Raw genomic sequence first — 20,456 nt, forward strand, 5'->3', positions numbered from 1 at the left:
TATGTTAACTATTCTGACCTCAATTGAGCCTACCACAAGAATAGTTATCCCCTTCCGATAATCAACCTATTAGTTGACATAATAGAAGGACACAAGATGGTGAGCTTCATGGACGCCTTCTCGAGCTACAACCATATTGGCGTGCGCGATCGTGCGCGCAACTCGCATACCGTGGTCAAAAGATCATCGCGCAGGAGGCGAACAAGCTAAGCAGCACAGGTCGTGCATAGGCCAGACTGCCACGCCACCCAGGCCGCAGGTGTGCAAAGCTGCCTAGGCCTCGTGCAGGCCAGACTGCCATGCCGTCCGGGCCATGGGTGTGCCATGCTGTCTAGGCCATGTGTAGGCTAGGCTGCCACACTGCCTAGGCGGCGGGATTGGCAAACAACATAGGCCGTGGGCGTACCAAGTTGGCCAGGTCGCACGCAAGCCAGGCTGGCACACCGCCCAGGCCGCGGGGGTGCCATGCTTCCCAGGCCACGCGCAGGCCAGTCTGCTACGCCGCCCAGGCAACGGGTGTGCCATGCTGCCTAGGCCGCGGGCGTGCCATGCGGCCCAGGCCGGGAGCATGCTAGGCTACATAGGCCGCGGACGTGCCATGTTGCCCAGACCGTGAGTAGGTCAGGCTGCCTAGGCCACGGGTTTGCCATGCGGGCAAGTCGTCCTGGTCACGGGCAAGGCTGCAGCCTAAGCCTCGTGCATGTTGGGCTTCCAGGTCGCTCGCATGACAAGCTGCTAGGCTGCAACCTGGATGCGTGCATGCCAGCCCTGCGGGCCATGTCGCACCCCCGATGAAGGTGGGCGTGCCATCGCCACCACCACGAGCCGCCACTCGACACATCCCATGCTTGCCATAAGCCAAGCAACGACATGTGCCAAGCGCGCGCCGTGGCCTGGCCTTGTTGGCCAACCTTTAGGAGGTGCCCCCCCTATAGTAGCTTGTTAAGCCTTTTTCCATCCTGCAGGAGGAAACATCACCTATGCTCGAGGAGACATAATGGGCTTTTTTAAAAAGTAGAGTTTTTTTCCATGAATTTTCAATCATAACTTGACGAAAATAAATAAAGACACCATAAAAAAATTTAAAAAAAATATTTGGCTGTCGAAATATTTCATTTTATTTTATTTCTATTTTAATATTTAAAAAATAATAAGAAATAGTAACAATAGTGAAAAAATTGTAGAAATGATTGCAATCATTAAATGATGAGTCGCTAGTAATTATAGAAATTTTTAAATAATTTTTTTAATGTTTATTAATTTTATTTTAATTTTTATAAATAAGAACAACATGATTCAATCATATATGCTAATCAAACTGATGAAAATGGTCTACCTATCTTTGATGAATCTATAGGATGTTGTCACCCTGATGGAATAAACCAATTAATCTATACAATAGTCCGACATTTTATTGGTACCCCTACAAACATATATTCTCGGATACATGATCAACTTAGTAATCTTACCTGTCCAACCTTAAGATTTCGTAATTCATCTCCTTCATGTATGTGCTGCTTCTGCCTTTTGGTATTAGAGCCACGTGATGTTGTATCCTGTTTCTAACTGTTTTGCTACTTCTACTCAATCTTCTTTCTTGTTTATTTGATTAATCTTGTTTTCAGATCATCTTAATCACCCGAAAGATCAGTCTGTTCTATCCACCTAGTTTAAGTCACCCACTTCTTCCCAGTCTAGTGTAAGTCCTTCGGTTTAGGCAGAATCTGACTTTGGGGTTTCAAGATAGGGTATGTATGTATACTAGGTATGTGGTAAAATTGACAAGAATAGGGTATGTATTAAGATCCCTGTAAAACTGATTAATTAAACAAAACAATGAGTCGATTATTTAGAAGTAACTCATCAGTTAGTTCTAGCTCAACAACTTTGCCCTCAATACCTCATCCAGGATTAGTCATTAATGAAGAAGATGTTGAAATACAAAATGATAAATTTGATGCTGGATGGAATATACCCAAACTACCAATCAAAGAAATTTATAAAACTACTTTTCTACAAAATGTTTTTAAAGTTACTCTTCATGTTAAAACTATTGAACAAGTTTATGCTTTAGAAAAACCTAGGGAAACCTGCCAATTATTTGATAAAAAATTAATCAAGTGACATTTAGATAATGGTTATAATTTTATGCATATTGGCTTAATTCAAGTAGGTGTCAATCCATTAACAATGGTAGGCAAAAACACTTCTGTTTTATTATGTTTACGAGATGCTCGCTTTCTTAATTACAATGATAGTTTAATGGGTATGATGGAAACTGGTCTTCATAAAGGTCTAGTACATTTTAATTGTTTTCCTGATTTTACACTTAGTTTACGAGATCCACATATTCTCAAAGCATTAACATTAAATATTCAATTACATGGTTCATTTACTGAAATGTTAGAAAAAGTTTATAATATTGCTTTAATTTATCGTGTTCATTATAAATGTATGCAAACTAATTTAAATGTTCATGCTTTACACAAAAGCCCCAAAGATAAAACTTTATTAATTCAAAGCAGTAGTAGTAGTGAATCCAATATTAATATTCCCCAAATGATTCAATGGAAAAATATAGAATTACCTGATCAATGGGTTACTGTCAATGAAAATTACAAACATAATCAACAACAATCTTCAATTCAAGATATTCAAGATATTCAGCAATACAATGATGGTTCTGTTCGAATTAAATTTAATCGAAGTCAATCCTCTCGGCATAGTACCTCTAGTGTCCCTACTGAAATTACATCTGATGATGAAATATTTAATACTCCTTTATTTCGGAAAAATAGTCAAATACATCTTGGTCCAACTAACCAAACTTCCCAAAACAAATTCAAAGGAATTGATAATTCTACTACTTCCCAGATTAGTAAACCTGTTTATACTACTCCCACACATTTGCCAGAAGAAGACATTGCTTCTAATACTTCTCCAACTCAAACTGATTTCGAAGAATTTATACCACCCGTGAATCCCCAACTAATGACAATCCAGAAAGATTTTACTCCTGATTTAGAAAAATTACTTATTGACTTTAGATCCAAAGAAAATCGGACTAAAAGACATGCTTATCGTGCTAAATATGATTCTGCTCAACAATCCAAAATAACTAGGAGATGGTATGACTTCATGGTTGAATATGGTTTTGAATTATCTTTCTTTGATTATATGGATCAATATTACAAAAAGATTAACACAATCACAAAACATAAATGGAAAACTTCTTCTAATACTTCTGTTAGTTCTAACCATCCTCCATTAGAAAATATAATTATTGATCACCAAGGTTCTGAAGTTCCAGCCTCTCCTTTTAAATTACCTGGCACTGACCCTGAGATTAAAAAAGTTATTGAACAAAATAATTATACTAATCAATGTTTAAAAACCATTGGTAAACAATTAGATAAACTAGAAACTAATTTAGAAGAACAATCCGCAAAATCTACTAAACCCTTAGATCAACCTTTACTTAATCTCCCTAGTCACCGATCTAAATGAACTAGCCTTATTACTAATGATCAATCTACTGTCAAAGCCATTGAACATTTATTTACTAAATTAACTCCCAGTGATACCTCTACATCCAAAGATAAAGGTCTTACTGTTTTAAATCAACAACCGAATACCAATACTGTTTTCGATCAATCTGAAACTGACACTACTAATAATAAAATCAATCAGTTAGCTCAACAATTTCAATCTTCTAATCTTAATAAAATTCATTATCCCAAAGTTAATCCTCAAACTACCATGAACTGGTATTCTCGGCCTACTCCACCTGATCTCCAATTTGAAGAAACTAATCTTAGTAATCAATTTTCTGTTTCTGCTAAAAAATTATATGAATGGAATATTGATGGTCTCAGTGAAGATCAGATCCTTCAAAAACTAAATCATTTATCTATGGTCGCCAATAGTTATCTCAGTAATTATCCCCAATATTCTCAACCTGAAATTGTTTCCTTAATTACCTCTGGTTTCACTGGCATGATCAAATCCTGGTGGGAAAAATACCTTACTGAAGAACAACATGATTCAATCATATATGCTAATTAAACTGATGAAAATGGTCTACCTATCTTTGATGAATCTATAGGATGTTGTCACCCTGATGGAATAAACCAATTAATCTGTACAATAGTCCGACATTTTATTGGTACCCCTACAAACATATATTCTCGCATACATGATCAACTTAGTAATCTTACCGTCCAACCTTAAGTGACTTTAGATGGTATAAGGATGTATTCACCTCTCGCGTTATGTTACGAGAAGACTGTACTAAATCATTTTGGAAGGAAAAATTTATTAATGGATTACCTAGTTTATTTGCTCACAAAATTAGAGATGTTCTTAGTCAACCCACTGGTGTTATTGAATATGATAATTTAACATATGGTGATATAATTAGCACTATTCAAAAAGAAGGCTTAAAAATGTGTATTGATCTTAAACTTATCCAAAAAGCTAATAAAGATAAACATAAAGCTAAATATGAATTAGGCAATTTCTGTGAACAATATGATTTACCTCCTGTTGCACCCTCTCGTAGGAAATCACACAAATATTCCAAACATAAACATAAATCATCATACAAATATTCTAATAAATACAAAAAGAATTATTCACCTTTAAGTCAAATGATAAATTCTATACTAAACCTAAAAAGAAATATTATAAATCCAAATCACATCCAAAATCTAAATCTAAATATACTAAATATATTACATGTTATAACTGTGGTCAAAAAGGCCATTACTCCAATAAATGTAAAGAAAAACAAAAATTAAAAGATCGAGTTAATCAACTTCAAATTGATGACAATTCCAAAAATCAATTATATGAAATCTTCCAATTAAATCAATCTACTAGTAGTTCCTCTTCTTCTGATCATCTTCATACTTCATCCGATTACCAATCACCTAGTGATGATTCTGATAACAACATTAATATAGGATGTAATGATGTTTGTTGTAAACCAGTTAAACAAATTACTGTTCTTACCAAAAACACTCAAGAAGAATCTGCTCTTATTGACCTGATTAGTAAATTAGATGATCCAAAATTAAAACAAAAATATATTGATAAACTAAAATCATTATTGATTCATTCTGACGCCAAACCAAAGTTTGATAAACCAATCATTAGTTTATCCAAAACTTTAGAAAAATTTAAACATAAACACAAAGAAGTTACATTACAAGATCTACAACAAGAAATCAATCAGATTAAACACACCATCAAAGAATTACAACAGAAAGATAAAAAATTCGAAGACGAAATTATTACTTTAAAACTTAATAAAAGTCTAGATAATTTCCAACATAATGATCACGAATCTCCCCATGAATCTGAACATGATTCTGATCCCACTAATCCTGACAATCTGTTATTTGATAATCGATCACACCAATCTCAATCCAACAATCCTGAAGAAAAACGATTAAGTCTAATTAATAAACTTTACATTCAAAAATGGTATTCGAAAATTAAACTAATAATCAATGACTTTGAATTTGAATTAATTGCTTTAATTGATACTGGTGTTGATTTAAATTGTATACAAGAAGGTTTACTTCCTACTACATATTATGAAAAATGTCAAGAGATGAAGGAGATGAATGGTGATGGAGTAGAATGTCTTTGTAATAGGAGAGGGTTTTCTCTGGATGTGAAAGGGTGAAATGGCATCCAGAGCCAAGATGGAATTTATCATTTTGTATTTCAACATCTTCTTCATTAATGACTAATCCTGGATGAGGTATTGAGGGCAAAGTTGTTGAGCTAGAACTGACTGATGAGTTACTTCTAAATAATCGACTCATTGTTTTGTTTAATTAATCAGTTTTACAGGGATCTTAATACATACCCTATTCTTGTCAATTTTACCACATACCTAGTATACATACATACCCTATCTTGAAACCCCAAAGTCGGATTCTGCCTAAACCGAAGGACTTACACTAGACTGGGAAGAAGTGGGTGACTTAAACTAGGTGGATAGAACAGACTGATCTTTCGGGTGATTAAGATGATCTAAAAACAAGATTAATCAAATAAACAAGAAAGAAGATTGAGTAGAAGTAGCAAAACAGTTAGAAACTGGATACAACATCACGTGGCTCTGATACCAAAAGGTGGAAGCAGCACATACATGAAGGAGATGAATTACGAAATCAAAAGAATAACTGGAATACTAGAAATCAAAAGAATAACTGGAATGCACTTTAAAATACCATTATTAAAACAACATTTAATATATTAACTTACAATTACAAAACAACAACTGCAAGGATCTTAAATGGTTACAGCATAGGGTGTTGATCTCACAGAGCACTTAGAGCTTCAGAATTTTTCTAATTCTGCCGAATGAGTTCAACTTGATTACATTATATACAAAACAAAGCAAAGAAAAGTAACAAGTGACTGATGAAAGCAGCTGGCAACGCATGGGGTAAAGTAGATGCTGTCGGTTGCTTTCGGTTGATTGATTGAATAGTTGAACAGCTTTAAACAAAAGTTGACTGGGTGAATAGTGACGGTGAACAGTAAAAGTGAACAGTAACTTTTACTATTCATCACTTTCGGTGGAACATGTGAATGATGGAATCAATACAAATACAAATTGGCAGCTTTTCTCAAAAGAGTATTGACTGAAGCTGATTTGTATTTATATGGAATCCAATGTTGATTATGCAAACGGATCCTGAGCATCTTGAAACTCGGGTCCTGAATATTGATTAGTTGATTGTTCAGAGGAGTGGGCATGTTCTGAATCTTTGTCTGAACTATCTGAATCAGTGGATTAGGTTTTAGCTTGATTCAATAGTTGATGGGCTAACTGGATCATGTCTTCTTTGGATGACTTGGATTTATTGTTGGACTTGACCTTCGGCTGAGCAGGGGATGAAATGGGTTTTGCTGTTACCTTGGACTTTGATTTGGGCTTGGACTAGGCTGGTTGGGTAGCAATGGCTTTGGACTTTAATTTGGATGATTTGGGCTTGGAACCACTGGATGAGGGGCTTCTAAGGTTGACTGGAGGAAGACTGGGTTGACTTCCTTGAGTAATTGCAGCAGTTGGGTTCTGCTGGGCTTTAGCAAGAGCAGGAGTTGGAGCACACTGATCAGGTGGGAATTCTTCTTGAACAATTTCAAGAATCCTGGGTACATTGAACTTAACCCACCATTTGACTGTATGTTGGCGAATGATGATGTTATCATCAATCCCATATTGCCATTTAAATATCCATGGAATTTTGTATTTGGATATAAAAATTAGTAATAAGGGAAATTGTCGTTGATGAGCAGTAAATGGATAAACAGTGGCAAAATAATTAATTATTTCAAGGAGATCATCAGGGAGGATATCTGAAATGGCACCATAGTGAGTCCACCATCTCAGAAACTAGGTAGGTATTTCAGATTTGAATTTTTGATCAAATGAGATGAACCAAGAATGACTGAAGGTTTCATTTTGGTACAAGAAGATCTTGAACCAAGCATCAACGTAGTCATGGTAATTATATTGAATGGAATGGCCAGGTAAATCACGAAGCTGGTTAGGGTTTCCCCATTCAGCCATGGAAACAATGTTGTGAATATAAATTGAATGATATAGGATCTTGTAAGCATAGGTTCGATCCTGGATTGGTTTGATCAAAATTGAATGGTGATGGAGTAGAATGTCTTTGTAATAGGAGAGGGTTTTCTCTGGATGTGAAAGGGTGAAATGGCATCCAGAGCCAAAATGGAATTTAGCAATTTCATTGATGGGTTGGTTTTTTGGGTGACTGGGTTCTTTGTAGAACAAGTTAGTAACATGTGAATTGGTGTACTTAGATCGGGGTGATTTAATGGGGTTAACTGGAAATGGAGTAACTGAAACCGAATGGCTGGATGCAAAGGGATCTGCAGCCAATGCAGATGAGTAATCAGGACGATAGATGTTACCAAGAGTTTGGTAACCGTTAACGGTTTCAAGTGAATGAGATTGGGTGACTGACTCCAAAGGAGGAGGAACAATAAGTTGATTAGGTTTACTGGAGGATGAGACCAAAGCCTTGGAGGGATGCCTTGGACGAGACATCTGTTGAGAAAGAAATAATGGTTAGCAGCCAGAAAGAAGATCTAAATAATCTTGATGGCGATGTAAACAATTGTAGTTGTGGGCAAGTAAATTGCGACGGGCTTGAATCTGATGGTAATTGATATATTGGGCTCTTTTGGTAGTTGGTCTGGCTAATTTGAGACGGTGAATACGATGGGTAAGTTGTTTAATTTGGGTTGTGAAATAGGTAATTCGGGATTTATGGTAAGAAGTAAATGGTGCAGTCATCCCTTACCCCCTTGTAAAAATTCCCGGGTAAGAAAATCAGGCAGGCAATTTTGACAACCAGGGATATATGTTATATCAAAATCAAAAATACTTAAAAGGGATTGCCAACGGGCAAAAATTTGTTTACTAGCAAGATTTTGAACATCTTTTTCCAAAACATATTTAGCAGATTTGCAATCAACACGAAGTAAAATTTTTTGATTTAAAATATCATCTTGAAATTTTTGAATACATAAGACAGTAGATAAAATTTCTTTTTTAATAGTACTATAATTTAATTGTGCTTTATTCCAAGCACCAGAATGATAGCGAACAATTTGTTCAGAGGATTGAGGAGTGACTTTTTGAAGAAGAATGCCACCATAACCGATATCGGAGGCATCAGTTTGAATAATTTTGAATGAATTCTCAGAGGGGATACCAAGACAAGGAAGAGTCTTAACGTATTGTTTGACTTGTTGAACTATAGAAATATGAACAGAAGACCAAGGAGGAGGATTATCCTTTAACCTATCAAACAAAGGTTGACAAGTTTTTCTAAGGTCTTTGTAAAATTCAGCAATATAGTTGAGGGAACCTAAAAACCTTTGTAATTGGGTTTTATCCAGAATTTCATCAGGGAATTTGGACGCAAATTCAATGGATCGACTAATGGGTAAAATAGTATTATGATGAATATCATAGCCTAAAAATCGAATTTTAGTTTGAAATAATTTAATTTTAGGAGCAGAGATGACAAGACCATGACTTTTTATTGTGTAGAAAAATGCAGTTAAATGTTTCCAATGTTCACTGATTGATTTTGAAAAAATTAATATATCATCAATGTAAACAATTGAAAAATGACTAAATGGGTTGAATATGTCATTCATGATATTTTGAAATTCACTAGGAGCATTTTTTAATCCAAATGGCATGACATTCCATTCATATTGGCCAAAGGGGGTATTAAAGGCAGTTTTATATCTATCTTTAGGATGAATTTGAATTTGCCAAAAACCACTTTTTAAATCAAATTTACTGAAAATGACAGCTTGACTAAGTCGTTTAATTAAATCTTTTTTATTAGGAATAGGATACCGAATCCATTCTAAAACAGCATTTAGAGGTTTGTAATTGATGACTAATCGAGGGACACCTCGTTCTAATTCAGCATTTTTATTAACATAAAAAGCAGGGCAAGACCATGGTGATTTACTTGGACTAATTATTCGATTTTGGAGTAATTCATTAATTTCTTTTTTACACATTTCAAGTAATTCATGATTCATTTGAATTGGTCTAGACTTAGTAGGGATTTGTCGTTCATCAAAATTCTTAATATAAGGTAAAGTAACTACATGCTTTTTGCGATGCCAAAATGCAGTAGGTAAGGTAGAATAAACAGTTGATTCCAGTTTGAGTTTGAAATCATTGATTTGAGAAATAATAACTGGATCAGTTAATTGTTGGTCAATGCGTTTATAATTAATTTCTTCTTTGAGAAAATTTAAATGCCGAGTTAGGCGATTAATTGTATGGGAAATAGAACAATCTTTCAATTGATTTAATTTTAATAGTTCAGGAGGAGATAAAAATTTAAATGTAACAGGTTGTCCTAAAACATGTGTAGTGATTCCTGTACTAGATGTAGTAAATGGATATAATAAATATATAAATGGGGAACCAAAAATAATTTTATCAGTCATATTTGTTACTAAAACAAAAGAGGTTTTAAAACATACATTATCTTGACAAACATGAACTTTAGGTAATTTATATTTGATATGCATTTTAGTACCATTGGCAGAAGTTAATATCTCTTGACATTTTTCATAATATGTAGTAGGAAGTAAACCTTCTTGTATACAATTTAAATCAGCACAAATTCAAGAAAAATAGCAAAAAAATACGAAATGGCATTAAAAATTAATACTTTTGCACTATTAATTATATGGCATGGTTCAGGTAAGAATATAAAAGAATCATGTTCAAAACAAATGGTAAAAATGTACAAAATACGACACAATGCCGGACAAAAGTGATAAAATACACAATAAGTGATCAAAACAACCGGTGCAACGCGACAAGAAACAATTTGCATTTGGATAAGATGATGATAATGCCATAAAAAGTAAGTACGGCTCAAGGAGGTGTGGCCTGGGCTGCGGCCTGGGCTGCTGGCCAAGGCTACGGCTTGTGTTGTAGCATGCTAGACAAGGTTGTAGCTTGTGCTGTTGGCCAAGGCTGCGGCTTGTGTTGTAGCATGCTGGACAAGGTTGTAGCTTGTGCTGCTGGCCAAGGCTGCGGCTTGTGCTACAACGTGCTGGCCGAGGCTGGGGCATGCTGGTCAAGGCTACAGTATGCTAGCCAAGGCTGTGGTATACTAGCCAAGGCTGCAGCCTGTGCTGCAGCATGCTAACCAAGGTTGCGGCATGCTAGCCAAGGCTGTGGTATACTGGTCAAGGCTGCGGCCTGTGCTGCAGCATGCTGGCCAAGGCTGGGGCATGCTGGGCAAGGCTGCAACCTGTCCTGTAGCATGCTGGCCAAGGTTGCGGCATGCTGGCCAAAGTTGTGACCTGTGCTATTGGCCAAGGCAGCGGCCTGTGCTGCAGCATATTGGGTAAGGTTGCAGCCTGTGCTGCAGCATGCTAGCCAAGGCTGTGGCATGCTAACCAAGGCTGCGTCCTATGCTATTGGCTAAGGCAGTGGCCTTCACTGCTACCCAAGGCTAGGATCTGTGCTGCAGCATGCTGGTCAAGGCTGGGGCATGCTAGCCAAGGCTGCGGTCTGTAGCATGCTGACCAAGGCCGTGGCATGCTGGCCAAGGTTGTAGCCTGCGTTGTTCGCCAAGGCTATGAGCTATGCTATAGCATGCTGGCCAAGGCTACAGCCTGTTCTGTTGGCCAAGGCTACGACCTATGCTGCAACATTCTGGCCAAGGCTGTGGCCTGTGCGGCAGCATGCTGGCCAAGGCAGCAACATGCTGGCCAAAACTGTGGCCTGTGCTGTTGGCCAAGGCTATGGCTAGTGCTGTAGCATGCTGGCCAGGGCTGTGGCATATGCTGCTGGCCTAGGTTGTGGCCTGTACTGCTGGCCAAGGTTACAGCCTATGCTGCTGCAAACTGGCCAAGGCTGTGGCATACTGGCCAAGGCTGCAGCTTATGTTGTTGGCCAAGGCTGCGCCCTGCAGCATGCTGGCCAAGGCTACGGCATATGCTGCTAGCCATGACTGTAGCCTGTGCTGCAGCATGCTCGACAAGGCTGTAGCATGCTCGGCAAGGCTGCGTCTTGTGCTGTAGCATGCTGGCCAAGGCTGTAACATGCTAGCCAAGGCTACACCCTGTGCTGCTGGCCAAGGCTGCGACCCGTGCTGCTGGCCAAGGCTACGGCCTGTGTTGCAGCTTGCGGGCCAAGGTTGCGGCCTGTGCTGCTGGCCAAGGCTACGCCTTGTGCTGCACCGTGCTGGCCAAGGCTGCGGCTTGTGCTGCGGCCTGCTATCCAAGGTTATGGTATGCTTGGCAAGGTTGTGGCCCTTGCTGTAACATGCTGGCCAAGGCTACGACCTGTGCTGCAGCATGCTGGCCAAGGCTGCGGCCTATGCTGCAAGATACTAGCCTAGGCTGTGGCATCTGCTATTGGCCAATGCTGCTACATGTGTTGCTGCATGCTGGCCAAGGCTGCGACATATGTTTGCACTATGACTGCGGCCTTTGCTTGCACTTGCACCAACAACTTCTTGGACATGTCTTTGGCTTTTCGAATGCCACAATTGTGTGTGGCATCAAGGTCTTGACCCTTGGATGGGTGCACCTTGACACCTTTCCAAGTGCCGCAGTCCAGGCCGAACGTATGCATGCCAGGCTGCGTGCATGCAAGTGAGTCTGCGACCTTGCCAGTTGCTGCAACTTTGGCCACAGGCACTCAAGCTAGGCTGCACGTGTAGCCTTGCACATGGCTCTAGTTGTGCACTTAATAGCCATGCCATGGCCTTGCCAAGTGCCGTAGCCCAAGCCACAGCACAGACGAAAGCCTTCGTTCGGTACGTGTTGCCGACTCACAACTTGTCGCAAAAGTGTTAGCAATCTCCTTGGGCCTTAGGAATTTCTTTTCGGTACACAAGTGAATCATTTTTGTGTCTCGAGCCGCGCACTTAGGCTATATTATGTGTTCCCAGACCTCACGGGCAATTGGTCGTAGGAGGGACAGAGAAGGGGGAGGGACGAATCGAAGCGACGCATGGCTGAATCTCAGTGGATTGTGGTAGCAAGGCCACTCTACCACTTACAATACCTCGTCACGTATTTAAGCCATCTACAAAGGATTTTACCTATCGCTCGAGATAGGAATTGTACTTCAAGGCGATCTGTGTGGCTCATGCGCCGCGCGGGCTTCACCAACGGCACGCGTCTTTAGGGGTCAGCCGGCCCCTACTGCGGGTTGGCAAGTGGGCGGCAGGCGCATGTGTCATTTCTAGCCCGAATTTTGACTTAGAAGCGTTCAATCATAATCTACCGCATGGTAGCTTCGCGCCACTGGCTTTTCAACCAAGCGTGATGACCAATTATGTGAATCAACGGTTCCTCTCGTACTAGGTTGAATTACTATTGCGTCACTGTCATCAGCATGGTAAAAACTAACCTATGTCATGACGGTCTAAACCCAGCTCATGTTCCCTATTGGTGGGTGAACAATCCAACACTTGGTGAATTATGTTTCACAATGATAGGAAGAGCCGACATCGAAGGATCAAAAAGCAACGTTGCTATGAATGCTTGGCTACCAGAAGCCAGTTATCCCCGTGGTAACTTTTCTAACACCTCTAGCGTCAAATTCCAAAGGTCTAAATGATCATTAGGCCACGCTTTCACGGTTCATATTCATACTGGAAATCAAAATCAAATGAGCTTTTATCCTTTTGTTCCACAAGAGATTTCTGTTCTCGTTGAGCTTATCTTACTACACTTGCGTTATCTTTTAACAGATGTACCATCTTAGCCAAACTCCCCACCTGACAATGTCTCCTACCTAGGCTCGCACCCAAGGTTTTGCAGTGACTGCTGCACCCTCCTACTCATCGGGGCCTGGCACTTGCCCTGACAGCGCCATCCATTTTCTGGGCTAGTGGATTCGATAGGTGAGTTGTTACACACTCCTTAGCAGATTTTGACTTCCATGACCACTGTCCTGTTGTCTTAATCGACCAACACCCTTTGTGGGTTCTAGGTTAGCGTGCAGTTGGGCACCGTAACCCGACTTTTAGTTCATCCCGCATTGCCAGTTATGCTTATAAAAAATGGCCCACTTAGAGCTTGCAATTCCGTGGCGTGGCTCAACGGAGTAGTCACGCCATCCTACCTATTTAGAGTTTGAGAATAGGTCGAGGGCATTGCACCCCTGATGCCTCTAATCATCGGCTTTGCCTGACAGAACTCGCACCCAGGTTCCAGCTATCCTGAGGCAAACTTCAGAGGGAACCAACAACTAAACGGTTCGATTAGTCTTTCGCCCCTATGCCCAAGTCAGACGAACGATTTGCACATCAGTATCACTGCGGACCTCCACTAGAGTTTCCTTTGGCTTCGCCCCGCTTAGGCATAGTTCACTATCTTTCGGGTCCCGACATGCATGCTCACACTTGAACCCTTCTCAGAAGATCAAGGTCGGTTGATTGTGCAACTCGTGAGGGGATCCCCTCAATCAGCTTCCTTGTAACTTACGAGTTTACTCACTCGTTGACTCGCACACATGAAGTTTACTCACCATTGCTTCAAACGATTCAGTTACCCCTCAAGAACTCTGGACCCGAGTTAGAAAGATTTCTAGATCCAGGGATCTAGTCAGGGGACAGCCAGTGTTTGTTTCACTCCCACCGGTTACCAGACGAAGGAGGATTACGCAAAATTCACCAATTCAGTAGTCACCTTTTACTTCGCCTGTGTCCAGTCAGGCCCAATCTTCTACTTCTACTCTAGATAGAGAGTATTCGCCAGTTCCGGTAACTCAAAGTCCCTCATTCAGTATGGAAGATAAGCTTCACCAACTCCAGCAGACCATTGAGACTATGCTGCTAAACGTTGCCTGCCAAGCTGAGACCATAGCCTGCCAAGCCGAGGTTGTAGCCCGCCAAGCAGAAGTGATAGAAAGGCTTCAACAACAGTAGCCACAACCGGTAGTAGCCTCAGCATGCCATGCACCTCCAGCGGGAATTCCGGCACCCGGAGTCACAATTAAGGCCCAGGAAAATGTGGGCATGCAAGTAGATCCCATCCCACCTCAGACCTCCAAGGCACTAGTTTATCAAATGGAGGCACCATTTGAATTCGAGGTTGATCTCACAGCACTAAAGGTCAACAAGCTGGAAAAGCTCTTCAAACGGGCTCAGAGCGTGAATTCAATCCCTGATATTGAGGATGGATACACTTACTCGGCAGTAACTCTGCCGGATAGATTCAAGATACCATACATAGACCAGTTTGACGGCTCCGGGGATTATGTGGCTATTTTCAAATATCCTACGACCTATGGGTCTCACTAGACTGTAAAAGTTGTTGTTTTTCGGCCGGACCCTGTTAGGTATAGCGGCCATTTGGTATGCTAAGCTTGAAGACTCTTTGAAGAGAAACTGGGAGGAAATGGTCGAGGCCTTCATAGCATAGTACTCCTACAATACTTAGATCGAGGTCATTACTCGTGATCTCGAAGCGACCCGTCAGGAGCCGAAAGAGGGTTTCTCAGATTTTGTGACCCGGTGGAGGGCTAAGGCCTCCATGATGACTATTCGGCCATCTGAGAAGGACCAGAGCAGAATGGTGGTCCGTAACTTGCAAGGAAGAATATTACAGAAAATGATAGTCTTGCCTTTATTTACATTTGCTGAGCTCCATGAAATAAGGGTGCAAATTGAGGATGTAATGAAGCAGGGTCTAATAGACCATGAGAAGGAACAGCCCAAAAGGTCCTTTACACGCAGGTCCAATGCAGCCACGACTAATGGCACCTCTACGAGACCTTCGGATGTGAGCATGGTCACCACTACACCCAAGACTGCCAATCCCTTTGCCGGCACATCCAATACAACTTCCCAAACTTGCAGCCATCAAGCCCGAGGCCAGAGGGTCTTCACACTGCTCTATGGCCCTGTTTGGTAGAGCTGTGGGAAAGTACGTATAGCTTATACCTTAACAGCTTATAGCTTATAACTATGAACATAAGCTGATTTCTGACTTATAAATTAAGCATCTTTTGCCCCACTCAAAGAATAAGTTGATTTCTGACTTACAAAAAGCTATAAGCTGTATTGTTAAGCTAAACCAAACACATCAAAATAGCTTAAATTAAGCTGAAAGCTGAAATAAGCAGCTTTTATGCTGCACCAAACAAGCACTATATGTCTCTATCTGCAGCCTTGAGGATCCTAATAAAAAAGGTACATCTTAAGCCATTAGAGCAACGCCCACTACCCGATCCTCTCCCTCCGAAATGCAACTTGGCCAAATACTGTGCTTTTCATCAACAGCATGGTCATGATACTAATCAGTGCTTTAGACTGCGTCATGAGATTCAAGATCTCATTGATAATAACGTGATAGCACCTCCCGAAAAACCCAATGCCACTACAAATCCTCTCCTACCACATAACCAAGCCCCTCCACCCCAGCAAATAAACCTCATTCATACACTGGCTGTCTCTTATGACCCCAGTATATACATCACCCCCTCCCACCTACCTAAGCTAGCGTTGTTCACCCCTGAGAGCACAGACTTGTGCATGATGAACGCGTCTTCACTCCAACCCGAACCTGTGGTGGTGACAGTGGAAGATGAGGTTAGCCTTAGTGGAGAATGCCAGTCCATTTCCCAAGGGCTTTAAGGATTTGTCTGGAGGGACATACGACCCGAGCTGCTATGTTGTGCCAATCAATCAAGCAAATCCAGAAGTGGTACTACCGACTAGGATGGAGGTTAGTGTGGTCCGAGAAGATGGACCAAGTCAGGGATTAGATGTTCTAGCCGACCTCAAGGAGGATATAGACAATTTATAATTCTTTGATGAGCAAGATCAAGGAGACTTGCACATTAACTGGTTCGATCTGAATGGGTCAATAGACAATTCTGGGTGGCTAAGTGATAAACCCGATATAGAGGAGGGAACTGAATCAAAGATGGAGGAACAGAAAGCAAGAATCGCTGTAATGGCCGGAACGGCCGATAGGAAAGGTAAACTACTGGAAAGCACTGATAAAGAACAATTGGTTTAGGAATTGGGCATTATTAGCACTGTACAAATAGAACAAGAAGCTGCGCTGGAGCAGTTTGGACAGGAAATGAGTGAAAGTGATAAGAAAGTTGGAATAACTCAATGTCCCTTGGGGAACATTTCTGCTGAGGGAATACTTAGGCTAGAACCGGGAAATTACTTGTCGGTTGCTGGAGGAATCTGCATCTTGCCCACACTGATAAGGATTGGGGTGAAGGCCTTCTTGATAATACCTGGTATGTGGAGGAAGTCGACCACATGACAAGAAGTGGTCGATATTTCAAACCACCGCATCTAGACCAACCCAAGGCATCTGGAAAGGACAAAGAGGTAGAGAAATAGAGGGAAAAACTATTCAAGGAAGATGCTGTGTTGAAATAGTTGAAGAAGATTCAAGCTAACATATCTATTTAGGGGTTGCTTATGGCTTCGCGTGTGCACAGGCAAGCTGTACTGTCCACTATGGATAAAGCAAAGTTGTCTGTTGACACCACCCCAGAACAGCTGGTTGGATTAGTCTTCCCAGGAGGCACTGCGCCAACTTTAACCTTTTCCGATAAGGAGTTACCACCAGAAGGCTCCGTACACAACAAGCCTCTATACATATCCATAGAGTGCCGAGAAAAGTGGCTACCAGTCGTACTAGTCGACATCGGGTCAACAATTAATGTCTGTCCATGCCACACAACTTATGTTATTGGCCTGAAATTGGCCAATTTTTTGCCTATAGCCTAGGTGATCTAGGCGTATGACAATACAAGCAGAGAGGTGATGGGAACAGTGCAAATCAGGGTGTAGGTTGGACCCGCTTAACAGGATATTGATTTTCACATCTTGGATGTTCCAGCCACTTTCAACCTACTACTTGGGCGACCCTAGCTACACCAAGTAAAAGTTGTCTCTTCCACCCTCCACCAAATGCTCAACTACCCTCATGAAAAATAGGTGGCCATAGTCTTTGGGAATTCGTCTATAAATCCTCTACTAGAGGTCACTACGCCTGTATTGGAAATTGTACACGGTGAAGAGGATGTGCTTATTTTGGGGTTTGCCTTGGCTGAGGCCTAGGTGGTGCAGAATATCTTGGCTGTTGCTGAGAGCCTATATGTCAGTGCCCAATTTGTATTTCTCATGAATAAGTTGCAACACATGCCCGGAATGGGATTAAAGAGAAATGGCTAGAAGGGCATTACTGCATTGGCCGACGTGCCAGATAACCCTCATGCCTTTGGTCTTTGGCTATATGCCCACCAAAGAGGACTGGGTGACGAAAAGAAAAGAAATGATCGGTAGAGCCAGAGCAAAGCAAAGCGAGAAGCACTACGAGCTTGTGCACTGACCAATTCGGGGAACCCTGAATGGCTATTTTGTTTGGGAGGGGGAAGACTTCCCATTCTATGGTTTCCCCGAACCTTGGTTCAACTCTGAGAGGTAGCAAGTTCCTGGCTTTGAGATTTTCTTCGACTTGCAGTTGCAAGAGAGCGACCCAGAGGAACAGACTGAACCAACTACTAAGGCTATAAAGAGCACAAAAAGTGATTCCAACAACAGTGAGCTTGAGGTAGGAGCATCACTGGCATGTCTCCTTTCGGATCCTCAAATCAACCAAGGGAGCTTAGGGGATGACCTAACCGTTTCCATGATGGGAGACCAATCAGGTGTGGACCCTTCCGGTGGTATCTTGGATGCATCTGACGTGCCGTCCCTCAATTGGCAGTTGGAGGAGGGCTTCTTGTCCAATAGCTCTAAGTAAGGTAGTGAACCAAAATCTGATTCTATCGAGTCTGTGGAGTCGAAATCAGATTTCGGATCGTCTGAGTCTGGGTCCAGTATTCCTGGGATTGATAACACTGCTACAGAGGTTTTGTCCAAGTCATTTTTTCCTTTTCTTTTGAGTCAGTTGTAACCAAGGAACTGGATGAACTAGACTTTGTGAATAAGAATGCCATTGTAGGTTTTGAGTACTTCTCTGTTTCACTTGTATATTGCATTGATCATGACTTTCAAATTTTTAGTGAAAACGATGAGGAAGGAATTCCTCTGGTTTTGAAACATTTGATTGATCGAGAGGAGGAGAGGTTTGTAAAACCCCTTATTGATGAAATCATTCCAATTAATGTGGGTACTGTGAAGGATCCACATCTGGTCCTGATCGGGTCCATGTTATCTTCGGAGGAGCGCGAGTGCTTAGTCGCTTTATTAAAAAATTTCAAAGATGTTTTCGCGTGGTCCTACGAAGACATACCTGGAATCAATCCTAAGATTGTACAGCATCGGATCCCTCTTGACCCCAAGGCTCGACCTATTAAGCAGAAGCTGTGGAGAATATGCTCGGATTGGGCTTTGAAGATTAAAGAAGAGGTCACCCAGCAGATAAACGCAGAATTTTTGCTAGTATCTAAGTATCCGACTTGGTTGACCAACATTGTTCCGGTGCCAAAGAAAGATAACAGAATTCGGGTGTGTTTTGATTTCAGAGATCTGAACAAAGCTAGTACGAAGGATGTCTTTCCTCTACCGCACATCGATGAATTGGTGGATTTCACCACAGGCCATGCGTTGCTCTCCTTCATGGATGGGTTTTTCGGGTGTAACCAGATTTTGATGGCACCTGAGGATAGAGAGAAAATCGCTTTCACTACGCCATATCATGTCAGTTTGCTTTTGAGCAGATCAAATAGTACCTTCAGAACCCACCTATGTTGTCGTCGTCGTCAGAGCCGGGGAAGCCGTTGATTCTGTATCTATCAGTAACGGACACAATGATAGGATGCATGCTTGCTCAGGAATCTAAAGATAGAGTGGAGAAAGCCATCTATTACCTGAGCAAGAAAATACTGGATTATGAGACCCGTTACACCCTACTAGAGAAGGCTTTCTTAGCCTTGGTATGTGCTGCCAGGAAGTTGAGGCACTACCTGTTAGCTCACTCTGTAATTCTTGTTTCGAGATTAGATCTATCAAATATCCTTTTGAGAAACCAGCGCTTACGAGTAAGCTAGCCCGTTGGTTGCTTCTTCTCTCCAAATTTGATTTGAAGTATGTTACTCGCAAGTCTGTTAAGGAGAGAGTGGTAGCAGAGTTCCTGGTAGATTACCTAGTGGAAGGGGATGAAGCGGTAGAATACCTATTCCCAGATAAAGCTATTCTGCAAGTCGATGAAGAGATTTGGCCAATGTACTTTGACGGGGCATCTAACCAGTATAGTTATGGGATAGGGGTGTTGCTGATAGCACCCGACAATTCCTATATACCCTTAGCCTTCAAACTCCGGTTCAAAGTATCCAACAATGAGGCAGAATACGAGGCGTGTATCGCTGGATTGGAAGCCACCCTGGAACTAGGGGAAAAAAGGTTGGACATCATCGGGGACTCGAACCTGGTTGTGTCTCAAGCAAAAGGAGACTGGAAGGTCGAAGAAGAAAAGATGAAAATCTATCTCCAAACTCTAGATGTTCTGATTCCTAGGTTTGAGAAGCTAACCTTCACTCATCTACTAAGAGAGAACAACAGGTTCGCTGACGCCTTACCAACGCTATCTTCCATGATAGACATCCTGTTCGGGGTTCGGATGCATGCGATCATTATTAAGTAGAGATATACGTCAACCTACGAGTCGATTGTTGCAGTAGATGAAGTACAAGATCAAAACCCTTGGCTTTATGATATCTGTAACTTCTTGGAAAAAGGAGGTTTATCCACCAGGGGCAAATGCCAAAGATAAAAGGGCAATACGGCGGATAGCTGTTCAATTTATCATCTACGGGGGTAAGTTGTATAAGAGGGGTTATCTGGGGATACACAAGCTGTGTGTTGATGTAGAAGAGTCGAAGCGCCTAATGGAGGCCATCCATGGGGGAGAGTGTGGAG

At 41.3% G+C, this 20,456-nt stretch overlaps 2 pseudogenes; both read right to left on the bottom strand.

Annotated features, from left to right (window-relative positions):
* Positions 1 to 12,550: 12,550 nt before the first annotated feature.
* On the bottom strand, positions 12,551 to 13,386 carry LOC145808137 (25S ribosomal RNA; annotated as a pseudogene).
* Positions 13,387 to 14,081, bottom strand: LOC145808138 (25S ribosomal RNA; annotated as a pseudogene).
* Between the last annotated feature and the right edge of the window lie 6,375 nt (positions 14,082 to 20,456).

This window comes from Camellia sinensis, chromosome 14 (assembly GCF_055761805.1).
Source record: "Camellia sinensis isolate YWXY chromosome 14, ASM5576180v1, whole genome shotgun sequence".
NCBI classification, from domain to species: Eukaryota; Viridiplantae; Streptophyta; class Magnoliopsida; order Ericales; family Theaceae; genus Camellia; species Camellia sinensis.